General features: G+C 43.4%; 1 protein-coding gene across 2 annotated transcripts in view; it reads right to left on the bottom strand.

Annotated features, from left to right (window-relative positions):
- Positions 1–292: 292 nt before the first annotated feature.
- The window catches only part of LOC115866801 (uncharacterized), a 290,768-nt gene continuing 273,950 nt past the window's right edge, over positions 293–17,110 (bottom strand). For both annotated transcript variants that reach the window (XR_009559844.1, XR_009559843.1), the window contains one exon: positions 293–404. The gene's annotated coding sequence lies outside the window, so the exon portion shown is untranslated. The remainder of the gene's footprint in view (positions 405–17,110) is intronic.

Below are 17,110 nucleotides of genomic sequence, written 5' to 3' on the forward strand. Positions count from 1 at the left end.
AGCAGAAGATAACACCACATTGCTGTTGGTTTACTGTTTTGTTTTTTAGTCGTTTCTTTGGAAATATATATAAATATTGTAAAGTTCTAATGGTTCCAGGTCTTCTACTAGTGTGATGCAAGCCTGATCAGGGGTCAGCACAGTCATACTATATGCCGTCTGGGTGCCCTGCTCACATTAGGAAGGTATCTGCTTATAATAAATCAAACTTGACTAAATAGAAAACAAAAAGAAACATATTTTAGGTCTTCTTAATCATTGCCCGAAAGATAACATTAAGTACTGCTTACTTGCCAGCTCTCACGGTTGGTTTTTACAAACTTCCCCTTGTGACGAAGAGGTGCAAAGGCCTAAGCCCACTTCTGTCTTGTGTCGCAAGCAAGGACAGCAGGGAGGGAACAGACCTGGTGCAAAAGCAAGAAAGCATTGAACTAGGCTCCAGGGGGAAGGGGAGAAGCACATCTAGGAATTTCCCATTTGCAAACCAGACTTTACATCTAAGACCCTTGGGATTTAAGGCAAGAAAAAGAAGAAGGGAATACGACACTATCCCCTCCCAAAGTGTTAAATCTCACACCAGGAAGGCCTGGTTCAATTAGGGAGGAAATGAAAGGCGTCTGCTATAGTTCCTCAGACAGACCGCCTCCGACTCTGACGAGCCCACGGCCTCCGTCTCTAGGGGGCATCAGTAGAGCCACAGACGGAACTCTAGCAGTTCAAGCCCCTGCAATCCCTGTGAGGTCATGGCCACCCATCAGTGGTGTCTCGGTCCTGCTGTGGCGAGGAGGGCAGAGGCACGGGCTCTCAAACTTGTCCTCACCTGCGCTCAATACCCACAACCGCCATCAGTGAAGAAAGAGAACCAGGGCACCCTTTATCTCATCTTTATCCTCTAAAAGCAAGAGGTGGGTGTATAACGCCCCAATGTGATTGCGAGAGAGGTAGAGTAAACTCTTCTACGTTGGCTATTTCCAGAAGAGAATCTAAAGCATCACCAGCCCCATCAGGGTCTGCACTGGATCTTCAGAGCTGGTGAGCAACGCAGAATCCCAGGTCTCATGCCAGTTCCGCTGAATCAGAATCTGGATTTGATCCAGATTTGATTGACATTGATCACTTGACATGATCTCCAAGTCATTCTTCTTGAACAATAAAGTTTGAGAAACACCAGTCTAAAGGGCGTAAAAGAACGAACATCCTGGTGACCAGTAATTATAATGAAGGGAAAAAGAAGAGCAATACAGAAAGTTATGTTACGTTTTTCATCCTTACATATTACATGGCCTGAAATTGACATTTTAAAAACAAAAGAAACAACCAGTTCTGAGTTTGTATTTTTTGCATGTTGGAATTTTTGCTCAGATCAGTTAAAGCAAAGGCGGATCCACCGAAAAGCACAAGAAGGGAGACAGAAATAAAGATGGGGATTACGTCACGAGTATTTCACCGTTCGGATCCATATTCCCGTGGGAGGATTTGGAGAGGGGAATTGTTACCTACGAAGAGATAGTCATGCTGGGAACGCCTGCCTTCTATCTCACCTCTGTGACCTAAGAATACGTTCTCCAGATGCTTTTTTGTTCTAATCGTGATCTCGTTATTGTGCTTCAGCTAGATCGTGATGGTGGAAAGAGATTTATTTTTATAACTTATATTTGAATTTTCAAGCAAATTCTGCGGTAGCACTTTGAATACTTTAGAAACCAAGAGGAGGCCCTATTTCTGAATATAGGCAGCACAAGCAAACAAAGAGTCTTTTGAGAATATTCAGAGAAAACTTGATTGACTGTTCAGCGTCTTACGCTTTGACATTCGTTCAAAACTCCAAGTTGTGTTAACCCTAGGAGGGCTGATTTCCACAGCCATGTAGCTTTGGGTTTTTCAGTCAATTTAATCTGCGGGAAGAGTTTACAGTCACAGTCTTTTCCCGTTGTTCTGTGGCACAAAAATAGGGTGGCCACCCTGGGGAGACGTGGTACAGCCCGGGAGCTGTGGCCGGGCGGCCGGACCCTTCCACCGCATCTGCCCAGCACGGTCGTCAGCGACATGCTTGTAATGATGCATCTCTCCAGACGCGCGCTTTAAAAATACACACAGGAAAACCACATATTCCATTGTCCCATTTTAGCTTTCACTCAAAGGAAAGTAGTATTTTCAAATCATTTCAATGAAAAGCATCCATTTCAAGGCCAGATAAAATATCTTCTTGAAGCTCTAGAATGTTCCATCTTATCTGACAGACCTCTGACTCTGCCCAGGGCACCAGATGACTTTGGACACTTTCTTTGTAGGAAGGGGTTCTTTGTTAATACTCTGCTGTTTAAGAGCCCTGCTAAGAAACCCACTCTGTTGGGGGTTTCTCATTGACACTGGATGGGACGTCCAGGTACTGTACCGTCAGGGGAAATGCAACTCAAAGGGCCCAGTCGTTTGCATGTGAATATTTTGCTGTTCACTCTTGCCAGAGGAAATGAACACCAGCACAGATGTCACGTGGTATATGCCTGCAGAAGGATCTAGTTCTCTAGCCCTGATCTCACATGGTTCTGAACCAGGGTCTTCACAAAAGAGAAAAATTCACAGTTTTCACAAATTGCGAGGAAAGGGTCCTATCAGAGATGAATCCCAAAGCCTCATCGTCTTGAAGATGCTGTAAGAATGTGGATATCCTTGATAGGTCTTCGCTAGCTACTAATTGCAAGCAATTTGATTTATGAAAAGATTTGTAGACAGAATGTGAGAATTGGAGGAGACATTTTAAATACAACATATAAATATAATACTTTTTTAGATAAATTGAAAGAAATGCATAAACAGAACTTTTAAATGACCCATCACCCATATCCAAGAGCTAAACACTGTTGACACGCATGGGTGTTTTTTTTGGTATTAAAAATATGTGCATATTTACACATTTTGGGTTACACAGAAATACCATTTCCAAAAAAGCTGTCGTCGAGATAAAGTTTTATCAGAACGATGGTCAAGTACTGAACCTAAATAAACCAACACATCTCTGTCAAAAATGAAGTCACATTTTCAGTATTGTCTCTTTGCCTTCTGCAGTGGGCAGCCCCCAAAGTGGAAGCCAGGGACGAAAGAAACTGACTGGTTTGGTTACGACGGCGTAAGTAGCCTCACAGCTCGGGGAGATGTCACTCACTTTATTAAGTGCCCCGTCTCAGGCTCAAAGATGTTCCAGTCGAGATGATAAATTATGTGGCCACCCTAAGTAACAAAAGGAAGCCTGCTTTTAGTGCGTCCACACACTTTGTGTGGGAAATTAACTGTTCACCTGGGTATTGAATTTGCTTATCCAGGAAAAAATCTTTTTCCCCTGGACAAGGTTTTGTTGGCGGTCTCTTGGCCAGATAGTCACTTATAATTGCTGATCCCGCGAGTAAAAGACCCATTTAGTCAACTGTGTACAGTTGTGGGTGGTAGGGAAGGGGTGGGGGAGAAAACCCACCCTTCCTTAATCCAGAACAGCCTTCTTGGAGGGGGGGAGGGAGGGGGGAGGGGAGTTGCAGAGTCTGCACCAAGCCGTGGACGGTCGTGTTACTTGCACTCGGAGGTCATTTATCATCGCTGCTCAGTGGGCTCCGTCTACTGGCTCATCGCTTACTTTTGTCTCCACTTTAAATTTTTTATGGATCCACCCAAAGGTAATGAACCAGAAAATCCTAGGGTTCTTGTGTTTTTGTTATGAATTCCTGTTCCTAGGAGTCTGCAACTCACGTGCAAAAAAAGTTGTTCTGACTTGAAATGACTTGAAAATTGAGTTCAGAGGTCCACACTTCGGGGCGAATATTTCCTTAGAGACTTCTGGTGAAGAGCTAGGACAGGAAGATGACAGGAAGTTTGTGATTTTGAGATCTTCTGAACGCTCATAAAAAAGAAATTGGGAAGGAGGGTAGGGAGACACGCTGACCTATGGCCATCACCTTCCCCATCTTCGTCTAAGTGAAGGTGGACTTGGCCCTAGTCTGATTCACAAATTCATTCTTATAGTGATCTTATTACTTCCTTGTTCCCTCAGGCTCTTCCTCCTCTGGAAGGAAAGAGTCATGAAAGCAGGTAGGTCTGCTGAGTGGCTCCGGTGGTGACAGCAGTGCCTGCAAAAAGGCCTTGCATGTCTGCTAAACGCTCAACCAGCTCCAGCTGAAACTCTCTGGGGAAGCTGTGCTTTTGTCTGGAATTAATGGTCTGAAGTTCACCAATTTCTGTCCATTCTCTCCCTCTGTTTCTTTGGATCTCAAGTATTGAATTAACCATAATCAGGGGTTCATGGCATCCTATCACACTAGAATCCTGAGCCCATGCATAGCTCCCTTCCACTTACCTATTTATTTTCATTCATGCACTCATTTAATAATACATTAAACCCCAGTGAACCTCTACCTAATCAAAGACCTTGCACTTCCCCATTAACTTATGTGCACTTCCCATCCCATTTTATGGCCTAAACAATACATCCTTTAAATTTATGTGCTTCTGGGTATTCCCTGCATGTTTCTCCTGGTATTTGCTTTTTCACTCAATGTGACTGTTATGGGCTGAATGTTTGTGTCCCCTCACAATTCGTATTTTGAAGTCCACAGCCCTGAAGTGATGGTATTAGGAGGTGGGGCCTTTGGGAGGTAATTAAGTTGAGATGAAGTCATGAGGGTGGGGCTCCCATGAGGGGATCAGTGCCCTTCTAAGATGAGGGGGAGACTCCAGAGCTTCCCCCCATCCACGAACACACCCAAAGAGAGGCCAGGTGAGCACACACCCAGAAGGCAGCTGTCTGCAAGCCAGGAGGACAGCTTGCAGGAGACACTGAATTGCCCGGCACCTTGATCTCGGACTTCTCAGCCTTCAGAACTGTGAGGAATAAATGTGTGTTGTCTCAGCCCCCAAGACTGTGGTATTTTTGTTGTAGCAGCTGAAGCTGACTCAGACGGTGACTTTACAAAGATTAATCTACTTTGCCGTGTGAGGTCTCATTCTCTCGTTAATGCTCTGTAATGTTCCATTGGGTGTGTATATTTTATCTATCATTTTTTTGAATAGGTATTTGGGTTATTTACAGTTTTTGCTAATTAAGAAAAGGGCTGTTGTGGGCATTCATGGTATGACCCTTGATAGACACATACCTGGGTCCACTCTTGGGCATGGGATTGCAGGCTCATGGGCTATGCACATGTTCAGTTTCACAGAATAAGGTCAAAATGTTTTCCGTGTGATTGTGTACTTTACACTCCCACTAGAGATGCATAAAAACTCCCATTGATCCACATCCTTCCCAACATTTCGTATTGTCAGACTCCTTAATGTTCCTAAACTAGAGGGGTGTTTAAGAGGACATTTTATTTTATTTTGATCTGCATTTCTTTAGTGACTTCATATGTGTTTTCACGTGTGCTCCCCATAAGTGTTTCTTCAACTGTGAAACACTTTTTTTCACACTTGTTTTTCTTGTGCTTTGTTCAGTTTTCTCTCATGTACTTTTTTTCTCTATTCCTTTGAAAAAAGTGTTTTTGTGGGTTTTTTTTTTGCACATTCTTGATACTAGTCCTTTGTTGGTTTTAAGTGTCACAACTATTTCTCTCCAGTTTGTAGCTTGCCTTTTGCCTTAAGATGTTTGATAAACAGAGTTGAAAATTTTTTAAAAATATAATCGAATGTATAATTCTTTTTCATTATATCTGGCATTTTTTTATGTCATGTTTGAAAAGTATTTCTCTACCCTGAGGTAATAAAGCTGTTCCTTTATATTTTATTCTAGAAGTTTTAAAGTTTTACTTTTGACATTTAAGTTCTTAATCCATCTGGAGTTGATTTCTGCAAATGGTAAGAAGTAGGAAATCCATTTTCATTTTTTTCCACGTGAAGAACCAATTTTTCCATCACCATTTGTTGAACTATATTTTTCCCTTTATCAATTTCACAGTAGTGTCACAAAAACAGTCAAGAAAAATTCCCAAAAGTTTCTTCTCACTAGTGATAAAAAAAATACTAATAAGCAAAAGTGATCATTTTGAATCAGCATGTTCGAGGTAACATGTCAGGAAATTTAGAGCCATTTAATCAGAGCAAACTTATGGATTAGGGATGATATTTATAGCCATTTTATAGAGAAGTCAAGTAAGCCTAAGGACTGTCAAATGGATTTTATAAATATAATAAAGAGACGTTAAGTATTTCCCAAGGTCCTGCATCTGATTGTGTGTGGAGCAGGGATTCTAGCCCAGGTCTAACAGTCCATGCTTTCACGACTTCAGCAGGGAGGGTATTAAACAGAGCCAGCTTTCTCTGTCTTCATTCAACATTAAAGTGAAGAACTGGCCTACCAGGAAATGGGTGGGTTGGTCTTGCCCTCAGGAAGTAACCTTTCCTTCTTTTCCGTCAGGGTCAATTTCCCTCTTTGCTCCCTCATCCCTGGGCACATGCCCACTGAAGCACCCCTCCCTCCTGGGGTTGGAAGGGCATCCTGGAGTGTGGAGACCCCAGCCCTGGGTAGACTGGACTACTGCCTAGAACATGCACCCCCCCTCTGCTCCCAGGGCACTTTGTGGGACCATAAAGCTGGTGACGAGCATCTGTGCAACAAGCTACTCCCCATCCTCTGTTTCACATCACGACCATCTCTTCCTGAACATGCTCTGTGGCCTATACATGATTTTGAAAGACAGGCATAAGCTTTATTTCAAGAAACTGTTTTAAATGTTTGCAACTTTAGAAAAGACACAGAGAATCATGGAGCATGAGAAAACACAGACTTAGAGCCAAGTATCCACGTGAGAATCCACCTCTCCTTTACTGGACGCCTGACTTCAGATGAGTCCTCTAACTCAGGGGTTGCCACATTTTCCTGCCGAGGGCCCACACAGAAATAACTGGGACTTTGAGGATGCACAGTCTCTGCAGACCTACTCAGCTCTGCTGCTGTTGTGGGAAAGTGCATGATGAGGTCAGTGTGCCGTGTGCCAATAAAACTTTATTTAGAGACACTGAAATTTGAATTTTAGGTAATGGGTCATAAAATGTTACTGTTCTTTTGATTTTTTTCATCCATTTGAAAATGTTAACTTTTTTTAAAAAATTAATTAATTAATTTTTGGCTGCTTTGGGTCTTCATTGCTGTGCACAGGCCTTCTCTAGTTGCGGCGAGCGGGAGTCACTCTTTGTTGTGGTGCACAGGCTTCTCACTGCGGTGGCTTCTCCTGTTGGGGATCACGGGCTGGCTCTAGGTGCATGGGCTTCAGTAGTTGTGGCTCACGGGCTCTAGAGCACAGGCTCAGTAGTTGTGGCGCACGGGCTTAGTTGCTCCGTGGCATGTGGGATCTTCCTGGACCAGGGCTCGAACCCACGTCTCCTGCATTGGCAGGCGGATTCTTAACTACTGTGCCACCATGGAAGTCCCTGAAAATGTTAACTTTTAGTCCTGCGTCAGAAAATAACAGGAAGTGGTCTGGATCTGGCCCCAGGACAGTACTTTTCATGGCCCTGAGTTCAACTATCTGTGGCTGACTCATCTATAAATGTCAAAGCATGAGAATCACCTCCAGGCATTAAGTGTGGATAGTGTGAAATTAGTAAGTGCCAGCCACAGAGGAGGAAGTCAATGATTTTTTTTTAATTTAAAAATCAGAAATAATTGTTGTCATTATCAACTTATTCAATGGATATTTATTGTCCCTTTTCCGGTCAGCTATTGTTCTAAGTCTGTCACACAGAGTGAAGTAAGTCAGAAAGAGAAAGACAAATACCATATGCTAACACATATATAAGGAATTTAAGAAAAAAAAATGTCATGAAGAACTTAGGGGTAAGACAGGAATAAAGACACAGACCTACTAGAGAATGGACTTGAGGATATGGGGAGGGGGAAAGGTAAGCGGTGACAAAGCGAGAGTGGCATGGACCTATATACACTACCAAACGTAAGGTAGATAGCTAGTGGGAAGCAGCCGCATAGCACAGGGAGATCAGCTCGGTGCTTTGTGACCGCCTGGAGGGGTGGGATAGGGAGGGTGGGAGGGAGACGCAAGAGGGAAGAGATATGGGAACATATGTATATGTATAATGGATTCACTTTGTTATACAGCAGAAACTAACACACCATTGTAAAGCAATTATACTCCAATAAAGATGTAAAAAAAAAAAGGAGTTTCCTGAAGCCAGGGGTGGAGGGTGGGTTAGAATGAAAGGATGGAGCTGAGGGTTTTATTTGCCTGTTTTCATTTCTTTTTTAAGGGGGAGAAAGAACAACTTGTTAACATGCTGATTCAATAGAGGGTGAAATGGAGGAGATAGTGGAGAGATTAGCAAATTGCTGGAGCTGTGATCGGGGAATAGGTGAGAAACGGTCTGAGCCTTGCATAAGTGGAGGAGCTCAGGGTAGCTCAGAGCCGGGAGAACTCAGCCACAGAGACAGGAGAGCAGCCAGCGCAGGTAGATGCAGATGCTCGAAGGTGGGAGTTCATGGAAAACCTCTGCTGGTTGTTTCTATTTTCTCGGTGAAATACGGCTTCAGCAGAGTGATAATGAACTTTTAAAGTTCAGGAAGAGAAGATGTGAATAATCATTTGATTATTGTGTTATGATTGTTGGGTAGTATATAGAACAGTTTCTTAGGGGGGGCGTATGGGTTTAATAGTTTATGAGTGAATTTTAGAATATCTACAAATCCTCTAAAGCTAGAGGGATGATTTTCTCCAAATATGCATTTTTTTCTAGAAATTAGTTCCTAGCCCTCTTTAGATTATCAAGTGGGTTCATGGCCCACGCAAGATTAAAAACCAAAACACGACATAATAAACCTACTGATGAAAAAGGGTAGCCAGGGCATCACGTCAGGGTTTCTGCTCCACGCCTGGCCTGGACCAGAAGGCTGCCTATCCTCTTGTCTGGGATAATAGTTTCCTTATTGGGAGCAAGAAAATGAATTACGGCTGAGGACCAAATGCTGGGGTCCATAGAATCGTATTCAGACTGAGGTGTCAGAGGGAGACGGTCCCTGCGTGGGCATCTAGATGAGTCAACTGGAGCAGGGGGTCCAGGAGAAGATCCGGAAGGTGAGACGGGCACGAGCATAGCTCTGCTGTTCTCCAGATACACACAAGCCCCTCCACCTCCATCCCTCCCCCTCCAGACGTCAGCTTGCCTTAGAGGATGTTCAGCTAGGGTAAAATCACATTCAAACGGAAAACATTCAAAACAGTTTGGTTTCCTCAAGGTTAAGAAACACAAACTTACTTGAAATAAACAAATATGGAAGAGGAAAACCTACTTTAACCTCAAAACTGAAACACAGTCTCCACTTTGAAAAGCTAATGCAGCATTGAATGATCCCACTGGAGTGCTCAAATTAGGAGATTAGTTGAAATTTGAGGTGTTTTTTATATCTTTTAATCTACTTAATTCTGCATTCCTAAAAGATGTGGTACAAACAGGCAAGGTGTTTGATGTGGAATAATCATCATACAGAGCAGAATAAAAATACAAATTGTGATGAAGATAAATTATGTCACATAAAAACTACTCATTTGGGGAACTTAATTTTTTATTTTCCCTGAAATTAAAAAAAGGAACTGTTCAATTAGTAGATATTTTTAATTGAAAACTTCAAAAAATAAGTCCAGTTGATCTTTATTTGACATTCATATATATCTTCCTAACTTTTACTTCAAAGCTGAAGGGAAAAAATGCAGCTGTCTTGCCTGATTTTTGCCTTTGGTGTCATTAAGAGGAGGGGAAAGCCTGCCCCAGGCTGAGATGCTATTTACCAAGTTAAAGGCTAAAGCCAATTGTCACATCCAAGTTATAAAGTCCTTATGAAAACAGCAACTTATAATGGAAATCTGGAGCCACCTAAGCTCTGGTAGGGCAACATGCTTCAATAATAATAACAATAATAATAAATCTGGGTTTTCTATGTTCAAACTCATACCACATTCTTGCTGTGAGGAAAATCAGTTTATATTTCCAGGGAGGAGTTCCAAAGTAGAATTGGGTATTTATCACGACTGAGCTGAACTGACAACCTCTCCTCATCCTATGCTGCAGATCTGGTCCATGTTTACATGCGTTATTTCTAAAGTTAACGTCTTAATGAAAAATACTTCCTATCAGAATTGACCTTTCCTCTTATTCCTAAAGAAAGGTACCACCATTCTACTTAGGTGAAGGTATGACTACAATTCATTTTATTAAATAGCCCGTTAGAAAAACACTTTCTTTCTCAGCAAAGTATGCACTTGCTTTCGTCTTGGCACTTTCCTCTTGGCTGTCGTCATTTGATGGAAGCATTCACTTTGAAATGCCTGCCAAGTATTTTTGCCCAACACCACAATAACAATGCAGCAATGTAGGAGTGATTTATCCTAGTAAGTTTACAACGGCCGAGCCTGCGTGGAACATTCTGGAGTTCAAACAGAAGGTTTGCTTTTTTTCTCTTAAATTGCAAGAAGACTGTCCAACAGCACGCTGTGCCCGGCTGACCTTCCCTGCGCAGTATAAACACCACCAAGTAATTAACTGGTCACTTCGATTAAAAACAAAAGACACTAAAACACAAATACCTGTGCACATGTCCATCCTCGAAGGTACAGATCTGTACAAACACACACACACATACTTATGGGTATTAATCACTTTCCCTTCGATCCTATTAAGAGTTTTATTATGGACACATTTTTTATTAAGTAAGTGAAAGCATCATTTCTTTGCTTAATTTCAATGGGTTTAAAAAACCCATTTTTATTTCTACCATAAATTAATATGAGCATGTCTTGGTTGGGTTGCCTAACTACTGGACCTCACTTGAAATAACCAAAATGAATGTATTTTCAAATTTGCCTCTCGTTTTACGTCTGTGTGTGGCTTTTTAAAAAGATCCACAACAAAGGGAAAAATGCTTGTAGGCTGCAGTGCCAAAGGCTGAAGGCTTATTTAGAAAGGTCGCTGCATCCAAAGGACAGATTGCCAGTTCTTTTGAATTTTCCTTCCTTGCCCCTTCTATGGAAACAGAAAGAAACACGAATCGCCGTCTGGGAGGCAAAGGTAGGGACCACCCAGGGCAGAGCTCACGCAGTGTCTAGTGACCTTCTGCTCCAGCGCAGCACAGAAAGAGGGCGAGATCCAGACGCAGCTCCCGCGGAGCCCTCAAGTACTGCCACTTCATCTCGCCCTTTAGAGGCTTAAAAGATGCCTAAGCGGCTGATTGTTTCAAGAACAAAGCCAGACCTGGCTGGGACTGGCCCTCCAGAGGGCTCCAGCCTTCATTCTCTGACCTCCGCCTCCTAACCCCACTTGCCCTGTTTCTGGAGGATGCTCTGTTTTCTTTTCAGAACAATCTGTCGAGAAAGTGGGCTCCATGAATATTCAATCCCTAAAGGGCAACTCCTAAGAAATAAAGTGAGCCTGCACTCCCTGGCTCTGTGCTCTGTGTAGGGTGGTGAAGACAGACCCCCTCTGGACGGAGACGTGTGTGGCAAGGGGCACCTGCCTTAAGTCCGATCCACCGGGACCCATGGGCCAGATGCTGGGCCTGCACAGCCCGAGGGCAGGGTGAGTTCAGGGAAGCTTGGTAGTGACGTCAGCAGCAGTGGGGTAGCTGGGGGATTTCACATTTCACAGTTTTTCAGACTATTCTGCTAGGATTTTTAAAAATCTAATTTTGCTTGTACTCACGTGTGTTTGTGCTGGTGGCAGTGGTTGGTTGATTTTTTTTCGTTTGCTACGGAGCTTAATCAGGGGACCTCATTGTAAAGGACTGGTTTAGGATGGGGTGAAGAACACAATTATTTATAGATACCGGGTGGGGAGAGGGGGTGTGATGGTGGCTAGGAGAGCCACATGGACACAAAGTAAAGCGACAAAGTACATCGAGGTAAGCAAGTTTCCAGCAGACAGCCATTCATTGGGTCCGCAATATTTACTGAGTACTCTGCCCTGGTCAGACACTGAACTAAATGCTGGAAATTGAAAAGATAAATAAGGCAGAACTCCTATCCTTAGATAGACTCTAACGTAGGAGACAGGCCCACAAAGAAGCAGACTGTCATCCTTAACGCAATTGACTTATAACATTTATTACCAGGCCTGGCAAATGGTGGGTAGTCAAGAAATATTTGTTGGGTTCTTTAGCAAGCACCTAATAAAGGCAAGTTTCCTAAGTAGTTAAGTATTTGTTTCAGATTATTTTTAATATATATGTTTTTGTTACCCCCCCCTACCTCCCACACTAAATTGGTAAATTCACCGAAGTCAAACCTGTGTTTACTATCTCTTGTCTGAGCCTTGACGCGGAGAGTGAGGTCTGGTTGGTGAGAATTACATCCTGAGAGGAAGACAATTTCTTTTCACTTTCACGGTGTTTCAAAGTCATGTACATTTTACAAATATGACTATTTTAATATTAAAATAAATGCTAATATTTTTAAATGCTTAATGATGCCTACATTGTAGTCTGAAGTCCTTCGATGTGGGAAACCAGGCTGAATTGAAGTGTAGTCACAGCATATGTAACTGACTCAGCCTCTGGGCAGTTTCTCATGTGCCCTTTGGTGTCACAATAGCTTATGAATCTAAACTTTATCTGCCACCTGAAACAGGACACATGATCTTAATGGCTTCTTCAACGCCCACACACACTCCCAGGGTCTGTGCCCCCGTGAGGAATGTGGCCCAGACTTGGGACGGTTTATGTTCACAGATGACAGGGATTTCAGGGCTGTGTCTGCTCTCAGATCCACCCCGCCCCCATCTTTTTCTTTGCTCTGCTCTGAATTCAAGGGTCTTAATTCTGCTCCTTTGCCAACTGGTGACCCCCTGGTTTGTGAAATGGAAGCACTAGTATGAAACTGAAGGCGGGGACAAAGGGGGAGTCCAGAGCACAAGCACCTGGTCCTGTTATGTGCTTCTCAGAAGTGGTGTATTTCCTCCGTAGCCCCACCTGCAGCCAGTTGAAACCAATAGATGCAGAAAAAGCATTGCAAACTTCAACACCCATTCATGATAAAAATTCTCAAGAAACCATAGGAAATTTCCTAAAAGTGCCACCTTTGTGTAGCAAAAACTACACAAAAAGACTAATGGCAAAAGGAAAACTGCTAAACTTGACTTCATGAAAATTAAAGCCTTCTGTTCTTCAAAAGATGATGTTAAGAAAAGGAAAAGGCAAGGTACAGACCGAAAGAAAATATTATTGGTGCAGACATCTGACAGAGGACTTGTATTCAGCACATATAAGGAATTTTTAAAGTCTTAAAGTCAACAATAAAAAGAGAAACAACCAAATAAAAATTGGAAAAAAAAGAGTTGAATAAACTCTCAAAAAGAAAATATATTAATGGCACATAAAATAGATGCACCACATTACCAGTCCTCAGGGAAGAGTAAATTGAGCCACAACGAGGTAAGGAACCCTTAGAATGGCTGAAATAAAAACGACTGCTTGATAATACCACATGTCGGGACAGTGTGGAGCCACTGGAATGCTCTTACATTGTGTGAAGGGATAAAATGAAGTAGCACGACCACTTTTTGACCTGTTCGGCAGTTTTTCCTATAACTGCAACTTCACTCCTTACAGTTACCCAGGTGGAAAGAAAATCAGTCCCACGAAAAGAATTGTGCGTGAATGTTTATAGCAGCTTCCTCCAGAATAAGTTGGAAAGAGTGGAAATGTTCATTGAAAGATGAATGGATAAACATGAATTGATGAACTATGCTCTATTCATAGAGGAATATGATCCAGTACAAAACAGTAATAATATACTGCTGATACATGTGTAGCAGTGCAGGTGGATCCCAAGAACTCTATGCTGAGTGAAAGAGGCAAGGCACAGAAGTCGCGTTCTGTCTGATTCCTCTTAATGAGGAGCTTCCTGATCTGCAGGACTAATTCAGGATCCGTGGTTGCCTAAACCAGAGGGGCTGAATACTAGAAACTTGACAGGGGAGTTTGGGGACAATGTCGCTCTTTTATAGCCTGTTTGGAATTGTAATTACAAGGTTGCAGAGATTTCCAGAACTTACTTTACCATACCCTCAAAATGGGTGCATTTTATTGAATATAAAGTATTTTAATACAGTGAATTGTGTGTGTGTGCAAAGCAGATCAGAGACATATTTTTTATTCATTGTCCACCCACGCCAAAGTGTTAAAATCCCCAAGAAGGCATTTTCAGACACTGCCTCAGCTCTGCTCATAATTGATCATGAGTATGGGATTACAAGTATTGTAACTAAAGTACAGATTTTTTTTTTCCAGAATTGATTTTTTTTGAAGGAAAAAAAACTTTCCTTTCAGCTTTATCTAGCTTATGAGTCCTGGACTGTTTGTAAATATTTCATTTCCTAACAGTGTAAAGAGACAAAAGAAACCTCATAAAGTGCAAAGTGCTCAGAGTCGCAGCCACTCTCTACTGGGGCTCAGCGTATGAAAAGTATGTGACAGAAAGATATTTTTCCTCTTCCTCAACAAGGCAGATGTCCTAATACTTCTTCTTCCATAAGCACAGATCCCTTTACAAAAACAACACCTTCCTCTCGGGAAACATTTGCACATTTAAAATAATTCGGTAGCCCCCTTTCAGTTTCTTTGGGTGTCTGAGCACATCCTGCTTTGCTTGTTTTGTTTTGTTGGTTTCTGATCTGAGACCATCTGACATGTGCTTTGGTCTCCCCACTTGGAGAAAGGCACAAGGCAGGAGAAATGTAGTTGGCTTGCCCTTGAGATGTGATTCATTTCAAAGAGCAAAATCGGAGAGGGCACACAGGAAACTCCACCCTGGACAGAACACGTCCGCCCAGAGCTGCGAGACCCAGCAGTGCCCAGGGGCCGGCTCCGACTCCCTCTTACGGGGGCCCCTCGGGGACGGGGTCAGGGGCCCGCAGCCCAAGCCCTGCTGCTCCCCGTTATAGCCTGCGAGTTAGTGGTACGAAACACGACGGACCTCTGTAGGCCTCTCTCCTGGCCTTCCCTCCCCTGAGCTCCCTGACAGGGCAAAGTCCTCTGCCCAGTTCTCAGAACAATTTTTTACGAGCCTCCAGCTCCAGTTCTCTGCTTGGCTCGGGAGTCTTGCACCACTGTGTTTTCTTTTGTATCCATAAAACCCTCTTTCAATCTGGCTTTTCTTAACTTTGATGTCAGTGGGGAGAGATGGAAAACTTGAGGAGAAAGATGTTTCATTAGCCAATGTTCACTTATTGCAACCACAGACACATTTTGAAAAGCCTGGAGGAATTTGGGATTTGTGCAAGAAGCCTTGCATCTCTGCCCCGCAAAGAGGGTGGCCGATGGTGTCGGCCTTCTCTGTCTGAGCTTTAAAGGGCTAGCATCTCTTCAGCAGGTAGCAGATACATTCCTTCGCCTAAGTTATAATTTTAGATGTAGTGTCGGGGAGCTGCCGATAGGTGGTGGCAGGGCAGTTACCGGCTTGAGCTTGACTCAGATCAGCATCACGGACACGGAGGAATTTTCTGATGGCACTTCGTCCACCAGGAGCCCTTGTTGTCGGCCAGGTACTGTGCTCCCACCTTTGAGGAATGAGAGGCGCAAGGGAAAACAACCTGACTCAGTGTGTGTGGCCAGTAACTGGTGACACAGGGAATCCAACCCAGCTCCGGCCTCTGAGTTCGTGACAATACACTAGACCACCTTGCAGCCAGGGCAGGTAAACGCCGTATCACATTTTGTTTAAGTTTCAACTGAAAAAATACTGTAAGTCGTTATTTTCCGTCAGACTTAAGAGTAGCTGCAGCCACCTATAGCAAAACTCAGTCCCAAGTAGACAAGGTTCTAGAGAGCCGCGACGTTTCACACAAAGCATGTATGTGTGTGAGATCATTTACGAGAAGCGCTTAGAATAGAATGGTGTATGGGGGGCACTCAACAAGCACGAGCTGAAATTAACGGTAATGAAGTGGAAATCTGATCATAGAACTGCTTCCTAGGGGAGTCGGGGGGGAGGTCAGGAAAGTGATATTCCTGATCACAGATGAGCAAACGGACAATTTAGGCATCAAATCTGGAGAACACGGTGGTCTCAGGTTTAAATCTAGAACGGTCCATATCGGACCCTGTAATCAGGAGGTCACACAGTAACAGCAGGGTAATCATTCCTGGTGGCTGAAATCGTAAGAGGTAAAACGTGGAAACTTATATTCTATGCCCTGTTGGTGGCCCTGTGGCCCAGAGAATCGGAGAAAGTCTACAGAAGAGACAGACAAGCGTGGAGCAGACGTACAAAAGGAAGCCAGCCAGGACAACGCGTCTTAACTGTGCTGAGATCCAGGGTCCAGCTCAGTCCTCAGGCGTGGCTGCGTCCCTGGGTGCTCCAGCTCCTCTCAGCGGAGGAGAGTCCTTCTCTGCGCCCCCAAAGCAATTTCAAAATCTGCTGGCCTGGCTTTATTTTTCTTCATGAAACGTTATCTACCTTTTCCTGACGCTATACTACGTATACATGTGTTTGCCTATTGTCTGAATCCCCCAGAAAAGGTCAGGAATTTGGTCCACGGCACTATCTTTAGAGCCGAGCACAGTGCTGGACACATAGTCAGTGTCTGTTGAATAAATCAATGGTATGAATGGATAAAATCTCCTTGCGCTTAAGCTACTTTTAGCTGAACTTACGTTTCTTGCAAATCAGAGTTGTAGCTGACCTACAAGAGTAGGGGCGTGGCTGAAATGTTCAGATAGCAGGAAGCACCAGGATGCTGGGTAACAGGTAGCAGAGGTGGGAGAAAATGTACTAGAACAATGAGCTAACCATGCCGGCTGCATGACCAGGACACACCGGTTCCAAGATCTGCCCAGCACCATCTGATGACAACACCTGCACCAAAGAGTGATCTCCATTCCAATAAATGTGTGATCCGGAAACAAAGCATTATTCTTACTCCAGCAGAGCAGTGGTTTATCTGTCTATCTAGGTGGTAACAAGATGTGCTTATGGGCAGAAGAGCCCTGGCATTGCTATCCTGCCTCCAGTGGAAGTGGTCTTGAAATAAGGGCATCGTATCAGAGAATTCCGGTTCCACGATCTCAGACAGACAGAGAAACACAGCTGTGTAGCTGACGCTACTACCTAAGTATCTGATGCAAGTGTAATAACAC

The sequence above is a fragment of the Globicephala melas genome, chromosome 18 (assembly GCF_963455315.2).
Source record: "Globicephala melas chromosome 18, mGloMel1.2, whole genome shotgun sequence".
NCBI classification, from domain to species: domain Eukaryota; kingdom Metazoa; phylum Chordata; class Mammalia; order Artiodactyla; family Delphinidae; genus Globicephala; species Globicephala melas.